Consider the following 27100-nt stretch of genomic DNA (forward strand, 5'->3'; position numbering starts at 1 on the left):
ATGATTTTGAAGTGGATCGTATCGTAGGGTATGCGTTCATAGGATATGATAACATGTTTAGATTTTCAGAACTTAAAGGTAGAAAGAGATCATGGGTTTCATTCTCAAAGTAATAGTTTACTAGATGTGGTTCACAGCATATATATAATATTATAATCTTGAAAGAAACATCAACATCTATTCAACTTATATAAAAAAGGATTTAGGAAACTTGCCTTAAATCCGGTTCCAATTCACAGCTTAGTCTGATACTTCATACTCCACAATCTATGCATATCACAACTCACAGATAATCTCTGACTATACTCTATTCACTTCACATCATTGCTTTCTCGACTTATTCTTTATTCTCTATGTGATACCATTCGACCTTCTGTACGTCTTCGACTATTGCACTTCTCTTCCAGATCCTTTACGAGAATAACACAATACTATAATCACTAAATAGTCTATCGACTTTAACTTATAACTATCAAACATCGTATCTATACTCCCTTTGCATATACATATCACGTATATCAATAAACACTTAACGCATAATTAAAAGTCAACCTATATAACCTTTTTGACTTACCAAATATCAGTTAACACATAATCATGCTTTGACTATATCTTACAGTCAATCCAATTTAAACACTATATTCTATCAATCATTCAGAGTATAGATCATATCAAAAATCTGACATTATCTCGTCTATTTATTAGGCTAGTCCCCTCTTATTCTATTTCAATTAACAACCAATCAATCAAACTAAATTCCAATATCAATCTGGACACGACATTATGTTACTCAATTCAACTATTACGTTATTAACACAAGATATAAACTTATACTTCACATAATCGTCGATTAATACCTAATCAGATCAAATATAATCACATTATGCATATCCAATGACATGTACTCACATTTCCGCCTGAATCATTTTATTCCAAAATATCAAAATAGACAATATAAGCTTCTAATCAGTTTTCATTTCATCTGAATCCGAATTACGGATCAGACGATACGATTAAACCAGCTTTCTGATACTCTTATCAGTACATAATTCATACAATATGTAAACACCTATTCCACGTATCACATAATTCATATAACATATGACTCAATTTATCACAACAGTCGACTTGGTATGGTTAAAACTGAAACCGAGTCGAAATACAACTTTTCAATATTTACGAGACTCAAAAATATTTACAAAATCAAGCGACCTTTCGAAATGAAAGATTTTATGTCTCGAAAGTATTTTCAGTAGAAGCATAATATTTTTTTAAGTCTAGACGCCTTCGTTTCTTATTAAATGAACGAATGGTCTATTTATTATAAATAAAATAAGAATAATTCAATTAATAATAATATTGATTAAATTTTATATACCTTTATATAATTTTTAAAAGCTCAAAATGATTTTTATATCATTATTCGACTTAATTATAAATAATTATATTTTATTTAACCATTTATTGATAAAATTATTTGATTAAATAAATTAATCAATTAATTAAATCAATAAAAAATTAATAAAAAATGTAAATAATTAAATCAAATCTTCACTTTTTATAAATAATAAATAAAATAATTTTTTAAAATTTAAAACAATTCAGTTAATTATTAAAATAATTAACCAAATTAATTTAGGAATTAAAAATCAATTTTCTGAATTAAAAACTGAATTTTGAATTATTTTAAAATAGAAAATCCAGAAACAGAATTTCGGAAATTGAATTGGGTCAAGATGGATTAAACCCGGGTTTTAAACCATGTCATCCAAGAACCTTGCCGGGTTGGTATGAACACTGCCCGGAGCTGGGGTTGAGCCCAGATCACGACAAGTGTTTCACTGGCGGTGGCGACGATTCCCTGCTAAAACGGACGGCTACATATTGAATTTCAGTCCTATTTTGATCAACACCATACCAGCAACTCAAGTCAATTCAGAACAATATTAAACAATCCATCAATCGTGATTTCCGATAAAAAACCGATCCAATATTGAGTTTTCCGGTGAAACTTGAACTCAGCCCAAAACTCTACCAAATTTAAAGATTTATGGACGAAAATAAAGCTTATTGAACATCAAATCTAATCATGTCATTACAACAATCAAACAATCAACGAAACTTAAAACCCCAAATTCAATTAAGAACATTCAAACCCTAATTTCTTAAATTCGAGAATTGAACTCAAATTTCTCGGAACTCAAAATTCAACATATAACATACTAAAATGACCAGAATTCAATTCTCTACAACATGCAATCATCAAATTGCATAAACAACATAAAAATCAAAAAGCCCTAATTTAAATCAATTAAATTTGAATTTAATAAAATAAATAGATAATTACTTGATGATTTTGCAGTTGCATGGATTGTAGAACTTGATTTTACTCTTCAAGAGCTTCGATTCGACTATTTGCATGTCAAAATCAGAGTTCGATAAAGCCTTCAAATCCTTGTTTGATTATGAGAACGCGACGAATATTTATATTTCCTCTCGTTAATTATCTAATTTTAATATATAATTGTGTTTATCTGTACAAAATAAAGTACGGTGAAGGCTATTTATATTTACAGGAAATTAGGACCCCGTTGAATAATGTCGGATATAAAAATCCAATACTTAATAGCTAAGAATAAATAAAAACTGATCCAAATGGTCCCCATTTTAGGATAAACATTAAAACCGGGGAATTTAATAAAGGGTTAGGGTTCTGAGCCCCCAGATGCACGTACTTTAATAAAAACTAATACTTTAATCAAAATATCTTGGATAATGATACTATCAATAAAATAATATTTAAATACTTGTAAAACCTGACCCAGAATCTTTGCAGCTAAAATCGTACTCTGGATCGAAAAAAGTCAAAACACGAAAAGTGCTCGGAATTACCAAATTAGTCTAAAAGTCATTTTTGGGAAATATTTGGGTTTGTAGATTACCCACACCGTTGAAGTTGCGGGTTTTCGAATAATCGTAAATAATTAATAATTAATTAGAAAAATCATCAATTAAATCTGCAAATCATTTATAAAATCATATAACAACCAATAAATCACTTGAAAAAAATACCTAAATAATATTTGACTCATTCTGAGAATATTAATAATCAAAATGCACAATTCTAACACATATAAACCGTATTTATGAAAAATTATTGACATTTAACTTTACAGAAAATCCACATATAATATTCATAATTTCTCTTTACTACTCATACGATCACAACCATACGTACCACATAATAACATAACAATTATACTCACATAATCAATAAATCTGGATTTTAGATACAATATAAGAAATTTAGTTTAGAAAGAAATTTACACATCGACTACACAATAATCAGGAATTTAAATATAAAATTTTGAAAACTATTTAAACTGGAATAAATTATTAAATTTTATTCCTTTCTTTTTAGGGAAATTACTTTTATAATAATAAACAAATTTTGAAAAGTCTGGGTCATTATAATCTACCCTCCTTAAACTCCTTAAATGGATTCCGTCCTCAGAATCAAAGAAAGAAAGAGAGGGTGTAGATATCAGTTAGGTAATATAACTTCACATAACAAGCACACACCAACTATTCATATCGTCAGAACAGTATTTAAAAAGTCAATCATAAGATTTAGAGACTCACACTAATTTAAAACCCCGGGATATTACATTATACCCCTTATAAGGATTCCGTCCACGGAATCAGCCAAGAGAATTAAAACGTATATATATACACATTCTACTATACGCGTCGTAATATCGCATCTTTAGCCTCGTTTGACCAACCTTGGCATATTTTCAAATTTAAAGAAATGAGAATCTTAAAACTATTGTAAATGGAGAGTTCACCTCTTAGAATCAATCTTTCAGAATTCTGATCATAGAACAAGATGTCTTCTGGACAGATTTTATTTGAATAAAAGAATGACCGAGAGATCAATATGATGAAACGAACTTGGTGTTGCGTGTCCAAATTAAGATACCACTAAAGGTTATTAACCTTCTTGTAGTCACAACACACACAAGTGATAGCGTCCCATCCAACTCCTATCATACATACATATATACCTTGTGTTCCCCTATAATTAGGGTTGTTCATCCCAATCAGATTAAAGAAATATCATGGGAATTTTTTTAAGAAATTAAAAATGACTGACTTTTTATAACCAAGCCTTTATCACGCACCTTTGTTTCTAAATTCACACAAGGAATCAATACCACTGTCATCTCATTATTCAAGATATAGAAGATCTCATTTAATGAAACTTTTGTAGAAGAATATCATCCAAACTTTTAATAGAAAAAATACCATAATACTTCACTGATAAAGAAAAATAGTTAAAATAACCTTTAGTTGAAGAAAGGTATTGCGAAGGTCTTCTCAAATTCCCGCTCTCCTTCAATAAATCGCTGTTCACTGTATTTCGTCTTCTCCGCATCTTTAATAATCGATTCACGTTAACTCGTAATGGCTTTGTAATATTTCGTTGTAGCTATTGTCGTTCACAAGAAGTCTATCCCACATTGATACAATCTAAAGTTCCATCTAGCTTGACATGACCCGATGCCTTATCCAGCTTTGCCCAATCATCGTCATTGAGAACTAACATTCTAACATATTCGCAGACGTTACCTTTAGCAATCAATTAAACTCTACATTCACTCTATCATTCACTCCTCATCCATATACAGAACTTCTCACTCAGGCTCAACACACAATCTATCTCTTTACGCCTACTCTATATATCTTGAGCAAAACAATAACCAATTTCTCCACATTTTAATACTACTAGGCATTTCTAGGCCATACAAAAGTATTTACAATTTTTAATTCAACTTCTCACTATAAAAATTCTTAAATTAGGTCTAATTCTGATCATTCACAAAATACTATTAATCTAATTTTATTCACTTACTAGATACTGGAATATCTAGGATTAAGAATCACAAGCTCTATAACGATAGACACTCAACTTAAGCGCCTAACAATCACAACTTCACTATCTAACATTCGTAACTTAATCTTCCCACATTCTCAACTTAACCATCTCACTTCTCAACTTAATCGTTTAACATTCTCAACTTAACCATCTAACATTCTTAACTTAACCGTCTAACTTGATTTCATTACTCTCACACCTATAGACTATTCCTAGATAGTCTTATTATACCTCTATGCGAGGTTACACAGTATTCTTCTTTTCTAGTAAGCATATTACTACTAACCTATATTCCAATTTCAATAACTTATAACCTGTAGCTCTGATATAAACTGTGATGTCCCTCAAATCTGGGGGTCTGAATTTGACGTCATCACATGAAAACCACTTTTAAAACACTTTTCAAAACCTGTATTTTTTAAAAGATAATACAAATCAAATAATTTAAAACTTGGAAGCTTTAGTAAAAGATTAAAAAGAAAACAGTTTAACCCCCTAAAAACAGGATCGTATACAGGTTATAACATTGAAATTAGAATCAACCACTATTATTAATAAATAACATCTTTTACAACTTCAAGTCATCTTCGATAAGAAGAATCACTACTATTATTTACAGACCTAATTTAAAACTGAATCTAAATAAGCAACTCTAACTTGAACATTCTTCGTTAAATTCCCTGGATACCTTCTTTGACCTCTGAACAATTTAACCACTTATATTATTCAGTCTAGTCTTAGCCTTAATTGCTATCATACTCTAGAAACTCATCTTTACACCTTTCTGAAATGATTTTAAGAAAATCAAGGGTGAGCAACAATGCTCAGCAAGTACCAATATAGCAACAACAATCTGAAATAGTTTATCAAGAGTTCACAAGCTCAGGGTAGTATATAAAAAGATTCGTCAATCTTTGTATCAATTGAAAATTAAGAAGTTCAATCATTTGAAGGAATTATTGAATTGGACTTATCTCATTTTAATCTAAAAACAAAAGGTTAGACTGCTGATCAATCACGCACTAACCCTGAACATGGAACATAGTCATGATCTCTATACTTGATCCAAGGAATACATTGTCTAACATTTGACCACAAATCTGGTCTCACCACGAGTCTAGTCCACATATTTTATAAAAAAATCCAATTCTAACAATTAAATTCAATAAAAATATTCATTTTCATAAACAGAATCATAATCATGCAGTTATAAAAAAAATAACAAAAAATAACATTTGCATTTGATACTCAAATCATATACAGCAAAAGTTTCAACCTTGTAATAACAAAGGTTGGGTATTCATGAAATGAAATCAGGTATACAAGGGTGTGCATTCATTGAATGAAAGGTATCTGATGATTTTGAAGTTGTATCGTATCGTAGGATATGTGTTCATAGTATATGATAACGTGTTTAGCTTTTCAGAACTTGAATGTAGAAAGAGATCATGGGTTTCATTCTCAGAAGTAAAAGTTTATCAGATGTGGTTCACAGCATAAACATAATACCATAATCTTGAAAGAAACATCAACATCTATGCAACTTATAAAAGAAAGGATTTAGGAAACTTGTGTTAAATCTGGTTCCAACTTACAGCTTAGTCTCATACTTCATACTCCATAATCTATGCATATCATAACTCACGGATAACCTCTGACTATACTCTATTCACTTCACATCCTTTCTTTCTCCACTTATTCTTTATTTTCTTTGCGTCACTATTCGACCTTCTGTACATCTTCGACATTGCACGTCACATCCAGATCCTTTAAGAGAATAACATAATATTATAATCACTAAACAATCTATCAACTTTAACTTATAAATATCGAACCCCGTATCTATACCCCCTTCGCATATACATATCACGTATAACGATAAACACTTAACACATAATCACAAGTCAACCTATATAACCTTTCTGAATTACCAATTATCAGTTAACACATAATCATGCTTTGACTCTATCTTATAGTCAAACGAATTTAAACACAATATTCTATAATTCATTATGAGTACAGATCATATCGAAAATCTAATTTTATCTCGTCTATTTACATTACTGCCATTGATGGCCTATCGTTATATTTTAGCAGGGGTGTTACCTTAGAATATGTTACTATAGGTTTGAAATTTTCACCCAATCACAACACCAGCATTTAGGATGTTACCAAAACTACAAAACTATGTTGCCATAGTTACTTAGGTGTTACGCAAAGCGACACACAATACTATGTTTCTATATAATATGAATAAATAAAATTTAAATTTAAATCAAAAATAAAATTTATTTTTAAAAATAATTTATTTGGATAAAGTAATTCAATAATTTGTCTCAGAAAGTAAAATTATATCAAATAATTCATATATATACATTTCATAACCGTTAAAATAGTTATTTAAATTTTACATATAAGAATAAATTTTAATAATTTGTTTGATAAATTGAAATAAATTTAGTTAAAACGGGCTAAAATAGTTATTTTCTACAAATTAAAGCCTCCAATAGCTTTATATTTTACAAAATATTGAAATTAGTAGTTTTAATGTAATAATTATAATGTTCAGAATTAAATAGATTAGGATACTTGGAAAAAGAATAGTGAAAAACTAAATGGATTGGCTGGTAATTCTTTGAGTTTGAGCTAGGCTTAATTACTCCGATTTTGGGCAGTCAAAATTTTAACAGAAGCGGGGAATGAAATTTGAGACAAAGGTTGAAGGGGGAAAATTAGGGTATACACTATCATTCAGAGGCGGCAAAATAGGGGAACAAAAATAGTCAGAGGCGAAGCTTGTTTGAGGTTACATGTTCCGAAGGCTACGGGTTTGGAGCATTCGGGTTCAATTCGGGTTTGGAGCACAAAATTCGGGTTTGAAGCATTCGAGTTCAAATTAGGGTTGGAATGAAGTATTTGTTTCAAGATCTGTGTTACACCCGACATTTCTGTGTAATATTAATTGTAAATTTGGTGTAATTATAAAGCCGAATGCCAATATATTCAACTATTGTATGCTTGTGTGAATGAGAATTTCTGCGTCTTAAATTTTCGATATGTGGTATATAATTTTTCAAATCAAAAGTTTATTTATTTCTTTCATTTTTTGATTTATAAGGAATATTTTAAACCTTGAATAAATTTCTTTTTAAAAGTTATTTTGCTCACAAATTTCAAAAGTAGTTTTATAAAATTTCCAAAAATCCAAGCTATTTTATGGTATAAATTTTATAATTTTTGAACTTATATTTTATTTTATAAAATTAAATCTTTATAAGTATTAATTGTCATAATTAGCAAATTACATAGTTATCCTTGCATGCAAATCCTTTCTATTCAATCCAAAAGGGCTAAAGAGTCAATAACCACCCCACTAACTCTTATTTTCTAGCCAAATACCTTCTTTACCCTTGCATGCAAATTGAACCAAGTACAAGTGGAAGGGTAATCATGTCAATTCCTATTTCCACTCACATTTGTCAACACAAAAAACCATAAAACAAGAAAAGACATGATCGTTTCACACATCACTCACCACCACACTCATTCTTCTCTCCCTCCTCTCTCTCACTCTCGGCTACTCCCTCCTTCACTCTCGGCTTTTAGCCGAAACCATCCCCTCCCCATTTTTCTTCATTCCTCAACCAAGCTTCCACCCTCTATACAAGTAAATGTTACTTCCCATGCCATGATCACTCATATTTCAAAGAGTTTTGAGTAGAAAGTTTAAGTTTTAAGGTTCCATGTAAAGGTTTTAGTTGAAACTCAAAGTACAACCTTGATTCTTGTGAGTTTAGGGTTGTTTTTGAGAGGACTACAAGGAATGGAGAAGTTACAAGTCTTGAGAAGGAAATTCTTGATGATTAAATGGCCATTCCCTTCCATTTCATTTAGCCATGACCATAGGGGAGCCGAATGAATGGTCCTTAAGACTATTCTTGTTGCTTTGTTCAATTTTTGCATGTTTATGTGATAATGGCTTGAATTTTATGGTGAAAATTTGATGAAACTCCTTGCATGCTAAGTGATCATCTAGATATAGCTCATGCTAGGCTTGCATATAAATTTCTTGGTAAAACATATTTAGAAAATATGTTGTTTGGCTTGCAAAACTCGAGGACATGCACGCATGTGAATTTCTCTTAGAATGTTATAAGATTTTGATCATTTGGAAAGATTTTATTAGTAAGCTTTAATTTCAGTAGGATTAAGGTGTTAATATTGATTAATGCCTCCTTGATTCATGATAATAATTCAGTGGTTATCTTTTATAAAAATGCATATCTTGTTGTTTGAAAAACTTGATGATTTGTGAGTTGGGAAGTGTAGTTTCTTTTGTTTTGCCATAATTGTACCATAGATAAAGGATGATCTCCATCAAAGTTATTTTGAGAATAAGGGAGTTAGTTCAGTAGATCACCATGTTTAAGTCTTGGTTTGGGTATTGGGTTGTTGGTAGTAGAGTTTGTCAAGTCAAAACCTTGGAGAAAGGAGAGTTATAGTTTCTGCAGAAAATCAGTTTAGTACCCTGAGGTTTAGAGTGAGTTTTGACCATGTCATTGATGTGCGCTTTGAGGCCCAAGCCACCAGAAGTTAGTATTGGGAGTATATAAAAGGTTTTAGGTAGTGGTTGGAGGTTTGCATGTCATTTGGTTAGGTGCACAAGTAGAATAACAAAATCTGTCCAGCAGGGGACAGTTTTGTTGCAACTTAGAAATAGGGAGATTTGACCATGTTATGGGTAGTCCTCATTAGGCCCTGTTGGGCCTTAGTTAGAGGGAGTGTCAGAGAAGTTTTTTCAACCATAGTTCATAGGATATGAGTTAGAACCATGTGTCACAAGTTAATTCAAGTCAGGGCGTTTTCTGCCCAGAAAAACAGGGGAACCTTGGACTTTTAGCTTAGGCCCAAGAAGGCCCAAGCCAGGCCCTTGAGCCACATCAAGTTTGTGAGATGCCCTTAGGTCAGGAGAGTCTTGTGTAAAAGTTTTGAAGGAAAACTTGTAGTTTAAGATTGTCTAATGCACCCAAGAAACCATAGTTGTCATTCTGAAATTTGCACCAGTGAGTACTTTCACTTATCACATAGTTTTAGAACACTTAGGAGTGAGATTTAGGTTGACCACCATAGTTGTAAGATAGTATAGGGTCAGTAGAGCAAAAGGCACAAGTGAGGGTCAATAGGTTTTGGATATTTTAGTAAAGGCACATCGAGTTAGGAAGCCAAAATTTGAAGACTTTGTCTAGTTTAGCGACCAAGTGACTTAAGTTGTGAGTCGAGATCATCCAAGCCTAGTGTTGCATTATGGTGTATATAGTGTTATTTGATATTAATATATGATATGTGATTATGTGGCTATGTGTGTACAATTGTAATTTACAGGTGAATATAAAATTAAGTGCATATAGGCCTAAGTGTCATCTGTGTTTAATTTCGGGATGTAAATAGGTTTAGTTGGTGAGAGTATATTATAATGAAGATTATTATTTATGTAGGATCTCGAGACGAGGGAAAACTTGCCATAAAGGTCGAGTAAAGCTCCAGTTGCTCCTACCAGTCAGACCAGACCAGCCTTTCTCAAGGCAAGTGATTCAACTTGTCCTTCGTATTTACTGCTAATAGTTCCTACATTACTGCAACTATCCTGTGCCATTTGATATATTAAATCAAGCGTATCTTATTTTTATCTTTGAATTATATAGAGATGCCATGAACCCTCGAGTACGTATTGCAAAGTAGTCTTATCATGATAGTATATTAAAGTAATTCGAATGCCATGATAAAAGAAAAGGGCAGTTATAACTCTTGGTTGATTCTCTTGATTAACATGCTGATGATTCCTAAGTATTGATATCTCATCCTGATACTTGAACCCCTATAGAACCTTACCTTGAACCCTGAAAGTCAGATACTTATCAAAGTGATTCCTCATTGATTGATACCCCTCTTTCTTATCCTAAAGCTTGACAATTCTGATATATCCTGAACTAAAAATCATTTCTTCATACCTTAACACCCTTAGTATTCATGAAGCTTACCTCCTTGATGATCCAGCACTTGAACCTTGATGAGAAACCATTGCTTTAAGCCCAATTTGCCATTTCCTTTTATGATATCCAATAGCCTCACTAAATTCCCTTGTCCAAACTTTGAAATATGAAAACCATTCAGTTACCCTAATAGAGTATAGTTTTGTGATTCATGGCTCTGAGAGTTAGTACCATTTCCGTTCGAGTTGATCTATAATCCCTTGATAAAGATGTTTACTGTAAAAAGAGATTTTGTTATAATTCGGCATCAGTTTTTGAAATAAATAAAATGTGGGTTTTCAGTCCCAAAGGGGGATAAATGTTTTCTTTGAATAGTGGATCTGGACTGAGACGCGAGTCCTTTCCATACTTATTTTAGGCTTAAAAGTTGCCTAGGGATTCCCATTAATGTTTTAGAACCCAGCGAGGTTCGGGATTACTTCGCGGCTGATCACCGGCTGTAATCCGTAGTGTCATAAAATGATTTTGATTAAACGGTATGATTTTGAAATTGTTTTGATACAAACAAGCCATCACCCAAAGTCTTATCCCTCATTATCAGTGGTTATGTCTTTCCAGTTGTCATTCTTTAATGTATATCTCGATTTATGTTTTGTATCATATTGTTTAGCACTTATTGAGCATTTAGCTCACTCCTTACTTTACCCTGATATTACAGCTAGCAGCTATGGTTAGATTCAAGCAGACTGCCCGTAAGACCTGTGATGCTGATGCTTATGTTCGAGCTCAGGTAGAATAAGTGATAGTAGTTTGTGTGAGGACTCAGTATTTAAAATCTGATGTAATAGTTGGTAGTGTTGGGCTATTCCAAACCCTAAACTGTAAGATCTTGGATTTGGTTATGTTATTTCTTTTAAAATGTTGTAATAGTTATATTTAATCTGCTGTATAAGTTGGGGTGTGACATGTTTTGATATCAGAGCTACGGTTTAGAGTCCCTGGACAGCCCAAATAGGTTCTAGGATATGTGTGTAGGTTATAGATATTATGCGAGAGAGTAGGTTAAGTAAATTTATTATTAATACTCCTCTTATTGGTTGTCAGCAAAGGGCGCATTCCTCGTCATCCTCTGGGTCGGACGACACTATTGCTTTCACTGTGTATGCTGAGTTGAGGCGCGAGTTCGACATGCTTCAGGGCAAGTACGACCGACTCATAGACCGACTGAAGAACGTGTATCCGGACAGCCGAAACTACGAAGGGAAGCCCAAGGAGCAGATGACTACAAGACTTGAGACCTTGGTTCAGTACGTCAACACTAAGCTTAAGGAGATGTCAGCGCACCGGGACCGTACCAGCCAGTATGTCATTCAGATGGTGGCGAATGAGCTCCAGAGCATTGTGAAGACGCTTCGAGAGGAAAAGACTACCAAGCCCCGTTCAGATGGAGTGGGGCCTTAGTTCTTTCCATTTACCTTTCATGTTGTACTATTAGACTCTGTGGAATCCCCAGTTGTTTCCGTTGTTTCCTTTAAATAAGCCTGTTATTCCTAGAATCAGACTTTGTCCTAATCCTATGTATTGTGACCTTTAAAATTTCAATAATTATGTTCTATTGTTCCATTTGCTCTCAACTTTTATATGCATCGCCATATCTGCTTAATTTGAAACTTGACCTCATATGTAGATAAGAATGCCATGCGATACCCTTGAATTGTTCATATCTGTTTTAACATAACTCTTATTTCAGGATCATGCCTCCCAAAAAGAAGAACCCAACAACCACATCCACCACAGACCCAAATATTCTTCGACTACTGGAAACTTTGCAATAGCAAACCAATGCTATAGCTCAACAACAACTAACTCTTCAACAACGAATTGAAAACCCAGATAACCTGTGAACTATACCAACCACCTGAACCACCAGTACCACCTAGACAAATTGTCACTTTCAAGGCTTTTCAGAATGTGAAACCACCTGCATTTCATGATACCACTGATCCAGTAATAGCTAACACATAGATCAAGGAGATGGAAAGGGCTTTTGAGTTGGTACAGTTAGAAGACGATCAGAAGACGCCATATGCTACTTACTTCTTGAAGGATGAAGTCATCTATTGGTGGGAATCAGTAAAAGCTATGGAAGTCACTCAGCAGGTTTCTTGGGAGAGATTTAAGAAGTTATTTCTGGACAAGTATTACCCTAAGTACATGCAGAATCAGATGGAGCTCAAATTTTTGGAGCTGAAGCAAGGGAACATGACTGTATTGGAGTATGAGAAGAAGTTCACAGAGTTGTCAAGGTTTGTGACAAAGTATACCAGTACTGAGGAGGAAAAAGTGAAGAGATTTCAGCAAGGATTGGAGCCTTGGATCAGAGATAGAGTGGCTATGTTTGAGCTTGATACTTATGTGGGAGTAGTACAGAAAGCTGCTCTGATTGAGAATAATGGGATGGTGTCAAGGAAGGAAAGGGATAACAAGAAGATGAAGGTTCCATTTTATGGAGAAAAGTCTGAAGCGGGAAGTTCACAAGATCGGAATGTAAAGAGGATCGGATTCCAGAAGGGTGGAAATTTTCAAAAGAAGGGAAATTTGGGTAAAAGGCAAGAATCAAAGGGGAGCAGTCAGGCAAGCCAAGGGCAAGTTGGAGAAAATAAGTTCCCGAGATCGGAATGCAAGCACTGTGGAAGAAGGCACCCTGGATTATGTAATAAGCTGAGCATGACATGCTATAGGTGCAATCAGAAGGGACATTTGGCGAATGAGTGCAAGATACCGAAGCCAGGAGTTACGTGTTACAAGTGTGGGAAGACTGGACACATAGCTAGGGAGTGCAAGGCAACCGAACCAGTCAAAGCTTTAATGAACGTGGCAAGTACCAGTGCGAGCGTGCCAGCCGAGGTATTGGCATTACCTCCACCACCTACACCAACCCCGCAAGCAACATCAAGGATATTTGATTTGAAGATGAAGGATGCTGTTCAGAATTCTGAGGTGATAGCAGGTTTTACTCAATAATGTCAAAGCTAAAGTATTGATTGATTCGGGAGCAACAAGATCTTTCATATCAGAATCTTTTATTGATAAGCTTCAATGTGATAAAATGATTATGAGTGAGGTAGTAAATGTGGTAATTGCGAACCAAGAGAAGATTCCTGTGAATCAATTTTGTCCAAAGTGTGAGATTGATATTTCAGGGTATAAGTTTTCAGCCGACTTGATACTCTTCAAGTTGGGAGAGTTTGACATAATTTTAGGCATGTATTGGTTAGGAGAAAATGGTGCTCAGATTAATTGTAAGACCAAGAAAGTGTATTTAAAGACGAAGAGTGGAGAGAAGGTAGTATTCAAGGGGCAGAGGCAAGAGCAATTATTTCTTACAATCATTCAGGCTAAGAAGCTACTTAGAAAAGGTTGTGAGTCGTTCCTAGCTTATGTAGTGGATTCAGAAAAAGGCAGCCCTAGCATAGAAGATATTCCTATAGTTAACGAGTTTCCCGATGTATTTCCCGACGAACTACCAGGCTTACCACCAGATCGACAAATCGAGTTCGAGATCAACCTTGCTCCAGGCACGGAACCAGTTTAAAAGGCCCCATATAGGATGGCACCAGCAGAAATGAAAGAGTTGGCGAGCCAGCTACAAGAATTGTTGGATAAGGGAGTGATACGGCCAAGTACGTCGCCATGGGGAGCACCTATTCTCTTTGTCAAGAAGAAAGATGGGAGCATGCGATTATGCATAGATTATCGAGAGTTGAATAAGGTAACGACCAAGAACCGCTACCCGCTACCAAGAATAGATGATCTTTTTGACCAGCTGAAGGGAGCAAAATACTTTTCAAAGATCGATTTGAGATCGGGATACCATCAATTAAAGATCAAAGAAGAAGATATTCCCAAGACCGCATTCAGGACCAGATATGGGCATTATGAATTCTTAGTAATGCCGTTTGGACTGACCAACGCCCCGGCCGCATTTATGGATCTGATGAATCGAGTATTTAAGAAGTATTTGGACAAATTTGTCGTGGTATTCATTGATGACATCCTTATTTATTCTAAGTCAGAATAAGAACATAAACACCACCTCTGGATAGCATTGGAAATACTTCGTCAAGAGAAGTTGTACGCCAAGTTTACCAAATGTGAGTTCTGGTTAAAGGAAGTTCAATTTTTGGGGCATGTCATTGGAAATGAAGGAGTTAAAGTGGATCCGGCAAAGATTGAGGCAGTTATGAGTTGGGAGAGGCCAAAGACTCCTACGGAAGTGCGAAGTTTTCTAGGGTTGGCAGGATACTATAGAAGGTTCGTAAAGGATTTTTCGAAAATCGCCACGCCATTGACCAAGTTAACCAGAAAGAATCAAAAGTTTGAATGGAGTGCAAAATGTGAGGATAGTTTTCAAAAGTTGAAACAGAGATTGGTAACAGCTCTGGTGTTAGTGCTACCGGATGATCAAGGAAACTTTGTAATATTCAGCGACGCTTCACATAAGGGATTGGGTTGTGTGTTAATGCAACACAGTAAGGTGATCGCATATGCGTCAAGATAGTTAAAACCGCATGAGTTAAAGTACCTGACGCATGACTTGGAACTAGCCACCATAGTGTTCGCACTTAAGATTTGGAGACATTACCTCTACAGAGAGAAGTGTGAAATCTACACGGATCACAAGAGTTTAAAGTACATTTTCACTCAGAAGGAACTCAATATGAGGCAGAGGAGATGGCTGGAATTGATCAAGGACTATGACTGCTCGATAAATTACCATCCTAGAAAGGCGAATGTTGTGGCCGATGCTCTAAGTAGGAAAGAGAGACTGAATAAGATGGCATCACCAAAGGAATTATCTGAAGAAATCAAGAGATTTGAACTGGAACTTTGTGATTGTGGAAAAGTTGAGGAAGTTTGTCGCTGCAATGACTTTTCAGCCAACACTAGTGGAAAAGATAAAGAAATGTCAAGAAGAAGTAATGGAGAAAGAGAGGAATCAGTTATCTGGAGAGGAGATTAATACTCAAAGGGATGAGCAAGGGATAGTAAGGTTTTCTTCCAGAATATGGATTCCTCATGTACCTGAATTAAAGAATGAGATCCTCCATGAAGCCCACAATTCGAAATTTTCAATCCACCCGGGAAGTACCAAGATGTATCGAGACATAAAGAAGAACTTTTGGTGGCCAAATATGAAGCGAGACGTGGCAGAATGGGTTGCGAAGTGTTATACTTGTCAGAAAGTGAAGGCAGAACATCAACGACCAAGCGGATTAATTCAGCCCCTGAAGATTCCAGAATGGAAATGGGAAAATATCTCTATGGACTTTATAATAGGACTACCGCGAACGAAATCCGGGCATGACGCAATATGGGTTATAATTGATCATCTTACGAAGTCAGCGCATTTCCTTCCAATTAACGAGAAGTCGTCACTGGACAAGTTGGTTCATCTGTATGTGCGTGAAATCGTACTAAGGCATGGAGTACATGTATCAATTGTTTCAGACAGAGATCCCCGATTTAACTCAAGATTTTGGAAGCAATTTCAGGAATGTCTGGGCACAAAGTTGAATATGAGCACGGCGTACCACACGCAGACTGATGGCCAGAGTGAAAGGACAATCCAAACAATTGAAGACATGTTGCGCAGTTGTGCAATCGATTTTGCAGGAAGTTAGGATGACCATTTGCCGTTGATTGAATTCTCTTACAACAACAGCTATCATTCCAGTATCGGCATGCCACCATACGAAGCTTTGTACGGGCGAAAATGTAGATCACCAACAAGTTGGGACGAAGTAGGAGAAGGAAAGATTCTCGGCTCGGAATTGGTACAACAGTTGCATGACTCGGTCAAGTTAATTCAGAAGAGGTTGCTTGCTGCTCAAGATAGACAGAGGAAGTATGCAGATCCAGCGCGTAAGGATGTTCGATTCCAAATTGGCGAAGCTATTTTGTTGAAGGTGTCACCTAGAAAAGGGTTGATGAGATTTGGCAAGAAAGGGAAGTTAGCACCTAGATATATAGGTCCTTTTGAAATATTGAGTCAAGTGGGAAAGGTGGCCTACGAGTTGGCCTTACCACCTTAGTATCAGCATGTGCATAATGTGTTCCATGTGTCATTGCTTAAGAAGTATAATCCTGACACTAGCCATATAATAGAATATGAACCTGTAGAAATTCAGGTAGACCTGTCATTTGTGGAGCAACCGGTTAAAATACTCGACCGGCAAGAGAAGAGCCTTAGAAATAAGTCAGTAAAGTTAGTAAAAATGCTTTGGAGGAACCCTAAGGTCGAAGAATCGACATGGGAGTTAGAGTCTGATATGCGTTCCCGGTATCCTCATCTGTTCTCTTAGATTCTGGGGACAGAATCCCTTAAGGGGGAGAGGATGTTACACCCGATATTTCTGTGTAATATTAATTGTAAATTTGGTGTAATTATAAAGCCGAATGCCAATATATTCAACTATTGTATGCTTGTGTAAATGAGAATTTCTGCGTCTTAAATTTTCGATATGTGGTATATGATTTTTCAAATCAAAAGTTTATTTATTTCTTTCATTTTTTGATTTATAAGGAATATTTTAAACCTTGAATAAATTTCTTTTTAAAAGTTATTTTGCTCACAAATTTCAAAAGTAGTTTTATAAAATTTCCAAAAATCCAAGCTATTTTATGGTATAAATTTTATAATTTTTGAACTTGTGTTTTATTTTACAAAATTAAATCCTTATAAGTATTAATTGTCATAATTAGTAAATTACATAGTTATCCTTCCATGCAAATCCTTTCTATTCAATCCAAAAGGGCTAAAGAGTCAATAACCACCCCACTAACTCTTATTTTCTAGCCATATACCTTCTTTACCCTTGCATGCAAATTGAACCAAGTACAAGTGGAAGGGTAATCATGTCAATTCCTATTTCCACTCATATTTGTCAACACAAAAACCATAAAACAAGTAAAGACATGATCATTTCACACATCACTCACCACCACACTCATTCTTCTATCCCTCCTCTCTCTCACTCTCGGCTTACTCCCTCCTTCACTCTCGACTTTTAGCCGAAACCACCCCTCCCCATTTTTCTTCATTCCTCAACCAAGCTTCCACCCTCTATACAAGTAAATTTTACTTCCCATGCCATGATCACTCATATTTCAAAGATTTTTGAGTAGAAAGTTCAAGTTTTAAGGTTGCATGTAAAGGTTTTAGTTGAAACTCAAAGTACAACCTTGATTCTTGTGAGTTTAGGGTTGTTTTTGAGAGGACTACAAGGAATGGAGAAGTGCCAAGTCTTGAGAAGGAAACTCTTGATGATTAAATGGCCATTCCCTTCTATTTCATTCGGCCATGACCATAGGGGAGCCGAATGAATGGTCATTAAGACTATTCTTGTTGCTTTGTTCAATTTTTGCATGTTTATGTGATAATGGCTTGAATTTTATGGTGAAAATTTGATGAAACTCCTTGCATGCTAAGTGATCATCTAGATATAGCTCATGCTAGGCTTGCATGTAAATTTCTTGGTAAAACATATTTAGAAAACATGTTGTTTGGCTTGCAAAACTCGAGGACATGCACGCATGTGAATTTCTCTTAGAATGTTATAAGATTTTGATCATTTGGAAAGATTTTGTTAGTAAGCTTTAATTTCAGTAGGATTAAGGTGTTAATATTGATTAATGCTCCTTGATGCATGGTAATAATTCGTGGTTATCTTTTATAAAAATGCATATCTTGTTGTTTCAAAAACTTGATGATTTGTGAGTTGGGAAGTGTAGTTTCTTTTGTGTTGCCATAATTGTACCATAGATAAAGGATGATCTCCACCAAAGTTATTTTGAGAATAAGGGAGTTAGTTCAGTAGATCACCATGTTTAAGTCTTGGTTTGGGTATTGGGTTGTTGGTAGTAGAGTTTGTCAAGTCAAAACCTTGGAGAAAGGAGAGTTATAGTTTCTGCAGAAAATCAGTTTAGTACCCTGAGGTTTAGAGTGAGTTTTGACCATGTCATTGATGTGCGCTTTGAGGCCCAAGTCACCAGAAGTTAGTATTTGGAGTATATAAAAGGTTTTAGGTGTTGGTTGGAGGTTTGCATGTCATTTGGTTAGGTGCACAAGTAGAATAATAAAATCTGTCCAGCAGGGGACAGTTTTGTTGCAACTTAGAAATAGGGAGATTTGACCATGTCATGGGTAGGCCCTCATTAGGCCCTCTTGGGCCTTAGTTAAAGGGAGTGTCATAGAAGTTTTTCCAACCATAGTTCATAGGATATGAGTTAGAACCATGTGTCACAAGTTAATTCAAGTCAGGGCGTTTTCTGCCCAGAAAAACAGGGGAACCTTGGACTTTTAGCTTAGGTCCAAGAAGGCCCAAGCCAGGCCCTTGAGCCACATCAAGTTTGTGAGATGACCTTAGGTCAGGAGAGTCTTGTGTAAAAGTTTTGAAGGAAAACTTGTAGTTTAAGAGTGTCTAATGCACCCAAGAAACCATAGTAGTCATTCTGAAATTTGCACCAGTGAGCACTTTCACTTATCACATAGTTTTAGAACACTTAGGAGTGAGATTTAGGTTGACCACCATAGTTTTAAGATAGTATAAGGTCAGTAGAGAAAAAGGCATAAGTGAGGGTCAATAGGTTTTGGATAGTTTAGTAAAGGCACATCGAGTTAGGAAGCCAAAATTTGAAGACTTTGTCTAGTTTAGCGACCAAGTGACTTAAGTTGTGAGTCGAGATCATCCAAGCCTAGTGTTGCATTATGGTGTATATGGTGTTATTTGGTATTAATATATGATATATGATTATGTGGCTATGTGTGTACAATTATAATTTAAAGATGAATATAAAATTAAGTGCATATAGGCCTAAGTGCCATCCGTGTTTAATTTCGGGTTGTAAATAGGTTTAGTTGGTGAGAGTATATTATAATGAAGATTATTATTATTTATGTAGGATCTCGAGACGAGGGAAAACTTGCCATAAAGGTCGAGTGAAGCTCCAGTTGCTCCTACCAGTCAGACCAGACCAGCCTTTCTCAAGGCAAGTGATTCAACTTGTCCTTCGTATTTACTGCTAATAGTTCATACATTGCTGCAACTATCCTGTGTCATTTGATATATTAAATCAAGCGTATCTTATGTTTATCTTTGAATTATATAGAGATGCCATGAACCCTTGAGTACGTATTGCAAAGTAGTCTTATCATGATAGTATATTAAAGTAATTCGAATGCCAAGATAAAAGAAAAGGGCAGTTATAACTCTTGGCTGATTCTCTTGATTAACATCCTGATGATTCCTAAGTATTGATATCTCATCCTGATACTTGAACCCCTATAGAACCTTACCTTGAACCCTGAAAGTCAGATACTTATCAAAGTGATTCCTCATTGATTGATACCCCTCTTTCTTATCCTAAAGCTTGACAATTCTGATATATCCTGAACTAAAAATAATTTCTTCATACTTGAACACCCTTAGTATTCATGAAGCTTACCTCCTTGATGATCCAGCACTTGAACCTTGATGAGAAACTATAACGACCGAGAATTTTGCGTCGTAATTAAGAAAGTAAAGTGCGTATTATGTGATGAGATTATAATTACGTGATTAAGTGGTAATTATTTATCATATCTGAGGAGCGTGGATAAAAACGTTCCAATTTAAAGAGTCAGCTTAGAAGTCGAGCTGTGGTGTCGGGCCGTCAGGTAGAACGGAACCCGTCCTAATATGGAAATTAAATAATATAAGATGTGAATTATATGTGAAGTGAATGAATAAAGTATTTCGTCTTAAGAGACGTGTTAATTGGCAAAGGTAATGAGAAGCGTATTCGAAACGCTGAGCGTCGGGCCGTCAGGCTGAACGTGACCCGGTACGCGTAAAAGAGGATAAAGATTTAAGAGTGATATATTTTATAATCAGACCTGAGTCGTTATATGATCGTATATGTGTGATTGCTTGCCTGTGTGCATGACTGTGTGCTCTGTGACATTTTTTTTGGATTAAAAGGAATTACTTGATTTAAATAAGGGTTTATTTAACCTTCGTGCATTTTTATAAAATCATCTGAGATGGATAAAAACATGAGATTTGTTTTGTTATCTTCGTAGAGGTCTTAAAGACTTTTTAAAAATGATAAGTGAATTTAATTGTGGATCTTTGCATTTTTAAATTAATTTTATGTGGAAAATGTATTTATTAAAGCGAGTTTGCAAAATTCATATAAAATCAACCGTTCGCTCAAAAATTCATTATGAGTAATGGTTGGAAAGCTAATTTCGAGATCGACGTGTTAAAGATTTTTATTCAAAGCAATTTCATCGTTCCGAGAGAAGCCTTTGCAGATTAATTCTAATTTCTTTTAAGGATAAAAAGAGAGTCAAATTAAGCAATAACCAAATTACCATATTACCCTCCCTTGGTAATATAAAATCACCCCACCTCCTTCTCTTTTCTTTTCTTCCCGAGCCCTCCTCTTCATTCTCTCTTTCTCTCATTTCTTTTCTCTCTCTCTCGGGTTTTTCTCTTCCTCTCGGTACTCTCTCTTTCTTCACTCTCTTTCACTTGTTCTTCACTCATTTTCGGGTATAGAACCCTAATTGTGTGAGAAATAGAGATATCCACTTGTATTCATTCATGCATGTTGCCATTTTAAAGTTTTTGGGAAAGATCAAAGTTGAGTTTGGTGATTTTTGAGTTCGGCTTTCATGAAAATAAAAAGGGGTCTTGTATTTTGAATGAGGATTGTGTTGCATGTGTGATTACTTGAGTAATTGGTGGTTGATGGTTGGAAACCCCCGAATGGGGGCACCACCGAGATGCCACCGCCACCGGTGATGAACTCCGGTGAACCGGTGGTGAGCTATGATGCTTTGACTGAGCTCTAATAATTCAAAAACTTGGTTTCGAGTGTTGCATGTTTGTTTTTTCTAGAGAATCCGAATGTTGATCTTGGTTTAAAAATGTTGTTAAACTCAAATGATTTGATGAATGTTTATAGTATCGATTTGAATTAGGATTTGATTGTGATATGAAGGTGTGTATGTTAAATATGATTGCATGTTGAGTTGTGGTTCGAGAATTTGTTATAAAGTTTCGGTTTTAAAGAATGAGTGTTCAAATTATTATTGATCAAGTACTTTTGGTTTAGATTAAACTCAATTCTTGATTTTTTTTAACTTGCATGTTGGTTTTTGCTAGTTGCATGGCATTTTGTTGAAAAAGGCCGAATGGCCATTATAATTTTAAAGAAATCAAGTTGATTGTGGTTGATTGCATGATTTAATGATTTGATGTTAAGAAATTGGATGATTTGTGATTCAAGGAGTAAGAATATCAAGTTGCATGTCTTGTTTTTGAAAAAAAGGCCGAATGGACTTAATCTTTAAAGTTGTTTGATTTAAGTAAACTTGATTAAAGTAATAATGGATTGTTATTGGCTTGAAAAAGGAATGAAATTATTGATGCATGCTAAGTTAGGTTCGAATTTTTATGTTAATAAGAAAGGGAATTGATTTTTGTGAGATGATCTTGGTAAACGCTAAGTATGAATAGCCTAAAAGTGATTGCATGTTAGTTTTACAAAGGATCAAGATGTGCATGTCAATGGTTTGTCCTTGAGATGTGAATTTGAGTTATTGCCGAATGAAATTGAATTAAAATAGATTAATTTGATGAATGAATGGATGTATGTTGTAATTTAGAGAAAAAAATCAATTGTGTTAAGGAACTGAGTTGGCTTACGTGGTAAAGATAAAGTGTTTGATATCGTGCTAAGTTGAAATTGAATTGTATTTGAGCATGTATGTAGTATTATGGTTTGAAATTTTATGAATACAAGAAAGAAGAGTGGTTCTTTAAAGGTTGTTAAACGAGATACTTGTTTATATGAATTAAAGTGAATATTTGATTGGTTCTATGGTAGGTATTTGCAATAAAGCCGAATAGGCCATAAGAAATAAAGGTCAAAACTTGATTTTGGTAATTGAAAGAATGATTGAGTGTTATATGTGAAAATCTTTGATTTTGCTAGATTGGATTGTTGTTTTGATTCGAATTAAGGAATAAAAGAAAAGGGAATTAAGTCGATTGATATAAGTGATAGTATGCACGTAAATGTTTGGTTGTGAATGGGTCTAGTACTCGTAAAAGAGTGGTGTTAGTGTGATTTGAGAAATAGCCTAGGTCAAGCGAGTAGGCTTTGATTGCTAGGTATATAAGGATATGAAAACTACGAGAAAGAATTGTGCTATATGCTATATGCTGTGTGCTTATCTGTATAAGCTATATTCGTATGCTCGAGTTAAAGATATAATCGAGTTATCGTATAGAGAGATCGTTTCGGGAACGAGAGTTGGGAATCTAATTAAGGTTTTGGTTTTTATTGTAGATTCGGAGCGTGAGGGCATTCGGGCTAGGAAAGGGAAAAGTATACTAGGTGGTAGTAGTTCAACCCTCAGGAAAGCAATTTCAGGCAAGTAACTCTGATTACTTGTGTAAATGATTATAAAGGAAATGTTGTTCATACCATGTAGAGTATTGAACTGTTAAATTATAAAACCCTTGCTTTATGAAACCCTGATATTGATTTGAAGTACCCTTTGTTCTTGATAACCTGTTATTGATAATCCTATTGATTTCACCCTTTGATAATCTGCCTTTCTGTTCAAGTTTCCTATAATGCCATGGTCATATTGAACCTTTAATTATCTTGGATAACTCTGTTAATGATACCCTGTTTCTCTTGATCGCATTAATGAACCCTAAGTTATTACTGATCCTTCAAATTTAATGCCTTATTATCCTTGATACAGAATTCTTGAGAATTGTTCCTTGCGTATCTTTGATTCACTCCCTGAACTTTGTTTCTTTAAAATCTGAATTAAGAATGAGTTTTGACTTGAAAGAGTCCGAATGATTTCAAAGGCTTGGTAATGATAAAATGAATTTTAGAAAACCTATTGTTTTCCAACTCAAGGTTTTCCAAATGAATTCCTGATGGATTGGATTGAGACGTAAGAGGCTAGTGGGACTAGTCGAGTCATGGTAAGAGGCTAGTGGGACTAGTCCAATTTAAGGCTGATATTATGCCGAATGGTACCTTAAAGACCGGAATGGAGGTCGATACGGGCTGATCACCCGTATATAATGAAATGGAAAGATAAGTGATCCAATCAAGGGTTCTAAATGACTATTTAAAAAGGGAACTGAAACTTTTATTCAGTAAATTGATTTCTGGAAATGAAAATGTTTTATACAGTTTTGAAAAGAGCTGATTATGTTATTGTGGAGCTTAAGGCTTAGAACCCTGATTCCTGAAATTGTTGATCATATGAATGATTCTATATCTTGAAATACTGTTGCTTTCCTCTACCGTAAGATCTATTTTGATCCTATAATGATTTGTGTTGAATGTCGGCTTTCATCCTGTTTCGAGCCTTGATTCTTGAAAGCCCAACTATTCTTCGGATAGCTTTCCTTTTTCTCAAAGAAAACAAAAATGAATATATGGAAATCTGCCACCTAGATTAGCTAAAATAGAACGCCCTAGTTTGTTCAAAGTATATTGAGAATTGTTATTGTAGAACTACTATATAGTTACTTGCTGAGTTTTATACTCATTGTTTTTTCTTAATCTAACCATGGCAGTTAAGCAAGAAGATGGCCAGACTTAGGCGCACTGGTCGTAAGAGCGTACCTGATAGTCCCTATCGTGTTGAGGGCTTCCAGTTGCCAGAGCAGGTAGTACAGGTTATGAGTGAGCTTGCGCCTAGAAAGTGGTGTTTAAAGATACAATGGGTTATCTGTCGGATTCCCAGCCGGAATCGATATTGATCATTTAATAATATTTTGGGTTTGTAAGTTATATTCTGTGATTGGTAGTTATAATCTTGTCTCATACTTTATCCTGTTGATCCTGTTAGTAGCTAATCGGGGTTTATGCATATTTTATTATTAGAATAGAGGAGTGTGAGTCCTCATTTCCTAACCCCGAGATTGAGGGCGTCACAAGTTGGTATCAGAGCTACAGGATCTAGTCCCTGAGACAAGTTAGGTTTATTTTAAAAAAAAAGGGGGGGGGTATTTTGGGAATATATCTATATCGCGAGAGAGTTCGACTCATGTAGAGTTGAGTTAGACTATTAGGTATAGTCTAAGGAAAGTGTTTGATTGGTAAAGTAGAAACTAGAGTTAGGGTGTGAGTTAGCTGGAAGCTTTATTTGACCCTAACATTGTTTCTTGGTTACTGTTTTATGTTTTCTCTCAGGATCCTAGTAGTGGTAGTGACTCAGACTCAGAGATTAGCTTGACTGGTACCCCTGTGGACCCTATTCCACCCTCTCCAGAGGAGCCTGTATATGTTAGTTCAGACCCAGAGGAGGACCCTTCTGAGAGTAGTGAGATCCCCATGCAGATTTCACCCTTGAGGCCTGATTCAGAGATCCCTGCCCCTGAGCCAGAGTCGGAAATGTCTAAGACTGTTCCTGTCAGTATTGGTGGCAAGTTAGCCCAGGACCGAGAGTTTGTGTACTCCCGCATTCCTGAGTTAGGAGCTTTGGTGGATAGACTAGCCAGGGAGTCTAGGCAGTGTGCTTCTGTTATGGATGATGAGTGGCGAGTTCGAGTGAAGATGGTGGAGCAGGTTGCCAGGAGGAGACTGGATGAGGGACCATCCACTAGTGATGCTGATACTGAGGCCCGGAGGCTGCATAAGATCATTCGATGGATGTTGGTCATGTTGAGAGAGATCCTAGATGATTAGACGGGACTGTTGGTTGAGCCCGTAGATTGTTGTTGTTGTTTTCAGCGCCTGTAGGCTTTGGGATACTTGGTCAGATGCTGGGATCCCTTTTTCATTTATCTTGTTGTATTTCAGACCAGTGCAGTAGTAGTAGTAGTTGGAAGTTAGGGGTAGATAGGGGATTGTTTTCCAATTTTTCCTCTGTTTAACCCTGCTATTTATTGTATCTTGTTTCAGAACCCTAAAATCCAGAATATTTCCTATGTAACCTCTGAATAAATAAATCTATTATCTTGTTTTCCTTTGTGCACCTTGATTATTTCATGAACTGTTCTCAATGCCATGTTTTAAATACAACCATGTTTTCGTACAACCATGTCTAAAGATCGTAAAACCCTATTCGGTGCCATGATAAAACAACACCGATATGAGAATTATGTAGTAATAGGATTGCATGTGCAAATTGGGTAAAACTTAAAACCCACAAAAGAGATTTCATAAAAATTGTTGTTATATATATGCCATGCTATCGTATTGCTAAATAATTGCTCAATCAGGTTTGTAAGAAATGGCCAACTCACCAGATCACCAAGAAGAAGAAATTCCCACCCAAGACCCAGAAATAAACCCAGAAACCACTTTGATGAGAAGACTTGCTCAGCTTTTGCAACAACCTGTGGCCCCAAAAGTTGGAAATTTCGAGCACTTTCAATCTGTTCATCCTCCAGAGTTCTTAGGTTTGCCAGATCCGATTAGAGCACAATCGTGGTTGAGAGAGATGGAAAAATCTTTTTAGTTAGCCGAAATTAAGGACGATAAGAAAGCTCAGTACGCAAGTTATTATTTGAGGGATGAAGCAAGTTTCTGGTGGGAGTCTTCTAAGGCGTTGTTGGAAGGCAAAGACTTATCTTGGGAGAAGTTCACTGAGATGTTTCTGGAAAAATATTTGCCAAGTTATATGCAAGATCAGTTGGAGATGAAATTTTTGGATCTTAGACAGGAGGAAATGTCGGTAGCAGAATATGAGGTGAAGTTTTCGGAGTTGGCAAGGTTCGTGCCAGAGTACGTGAATACTGAAGCAAAGAAGGCTAAGAGGTTCCAGAAGGGACTTAATGTAATAACCCCAATTTTTGAGAAAATTTGAAACCCTTATGAATAGTGTTTTTGCTGAACGAGAAAACTTTTCATGCCACACTATGTAGGGGTTCTGTTATGGATATTCTAGGATATTATTAGTACTCTATGAAGTATATAAGTGTATGTAAAGATCGTCAGAATCCAATTCCGAACACTTTGGTTTTTCCCGGAAATCCACAAGATACGGAGAGAATTGAGTATGAGGTAACAGGATAAAAAGGATTTAAATTAAAGGATTATAATAGAGGATCATAAAAAGGAATATAATGTATTGAGAAAG

This window comes from Apium graveolens, chromosome 3 (assembly GCF_009905375.1).
Source record: "Apium graveolens cultivar Ventura chromosome 3, ASM990537v1, whole genome shotgun sequence".
NCBI lineage: Eukaryota > Viridiplantae > Streptophyta > Magnoliopsida > Apiales > Apiaceae > Apium > Apium graveolens.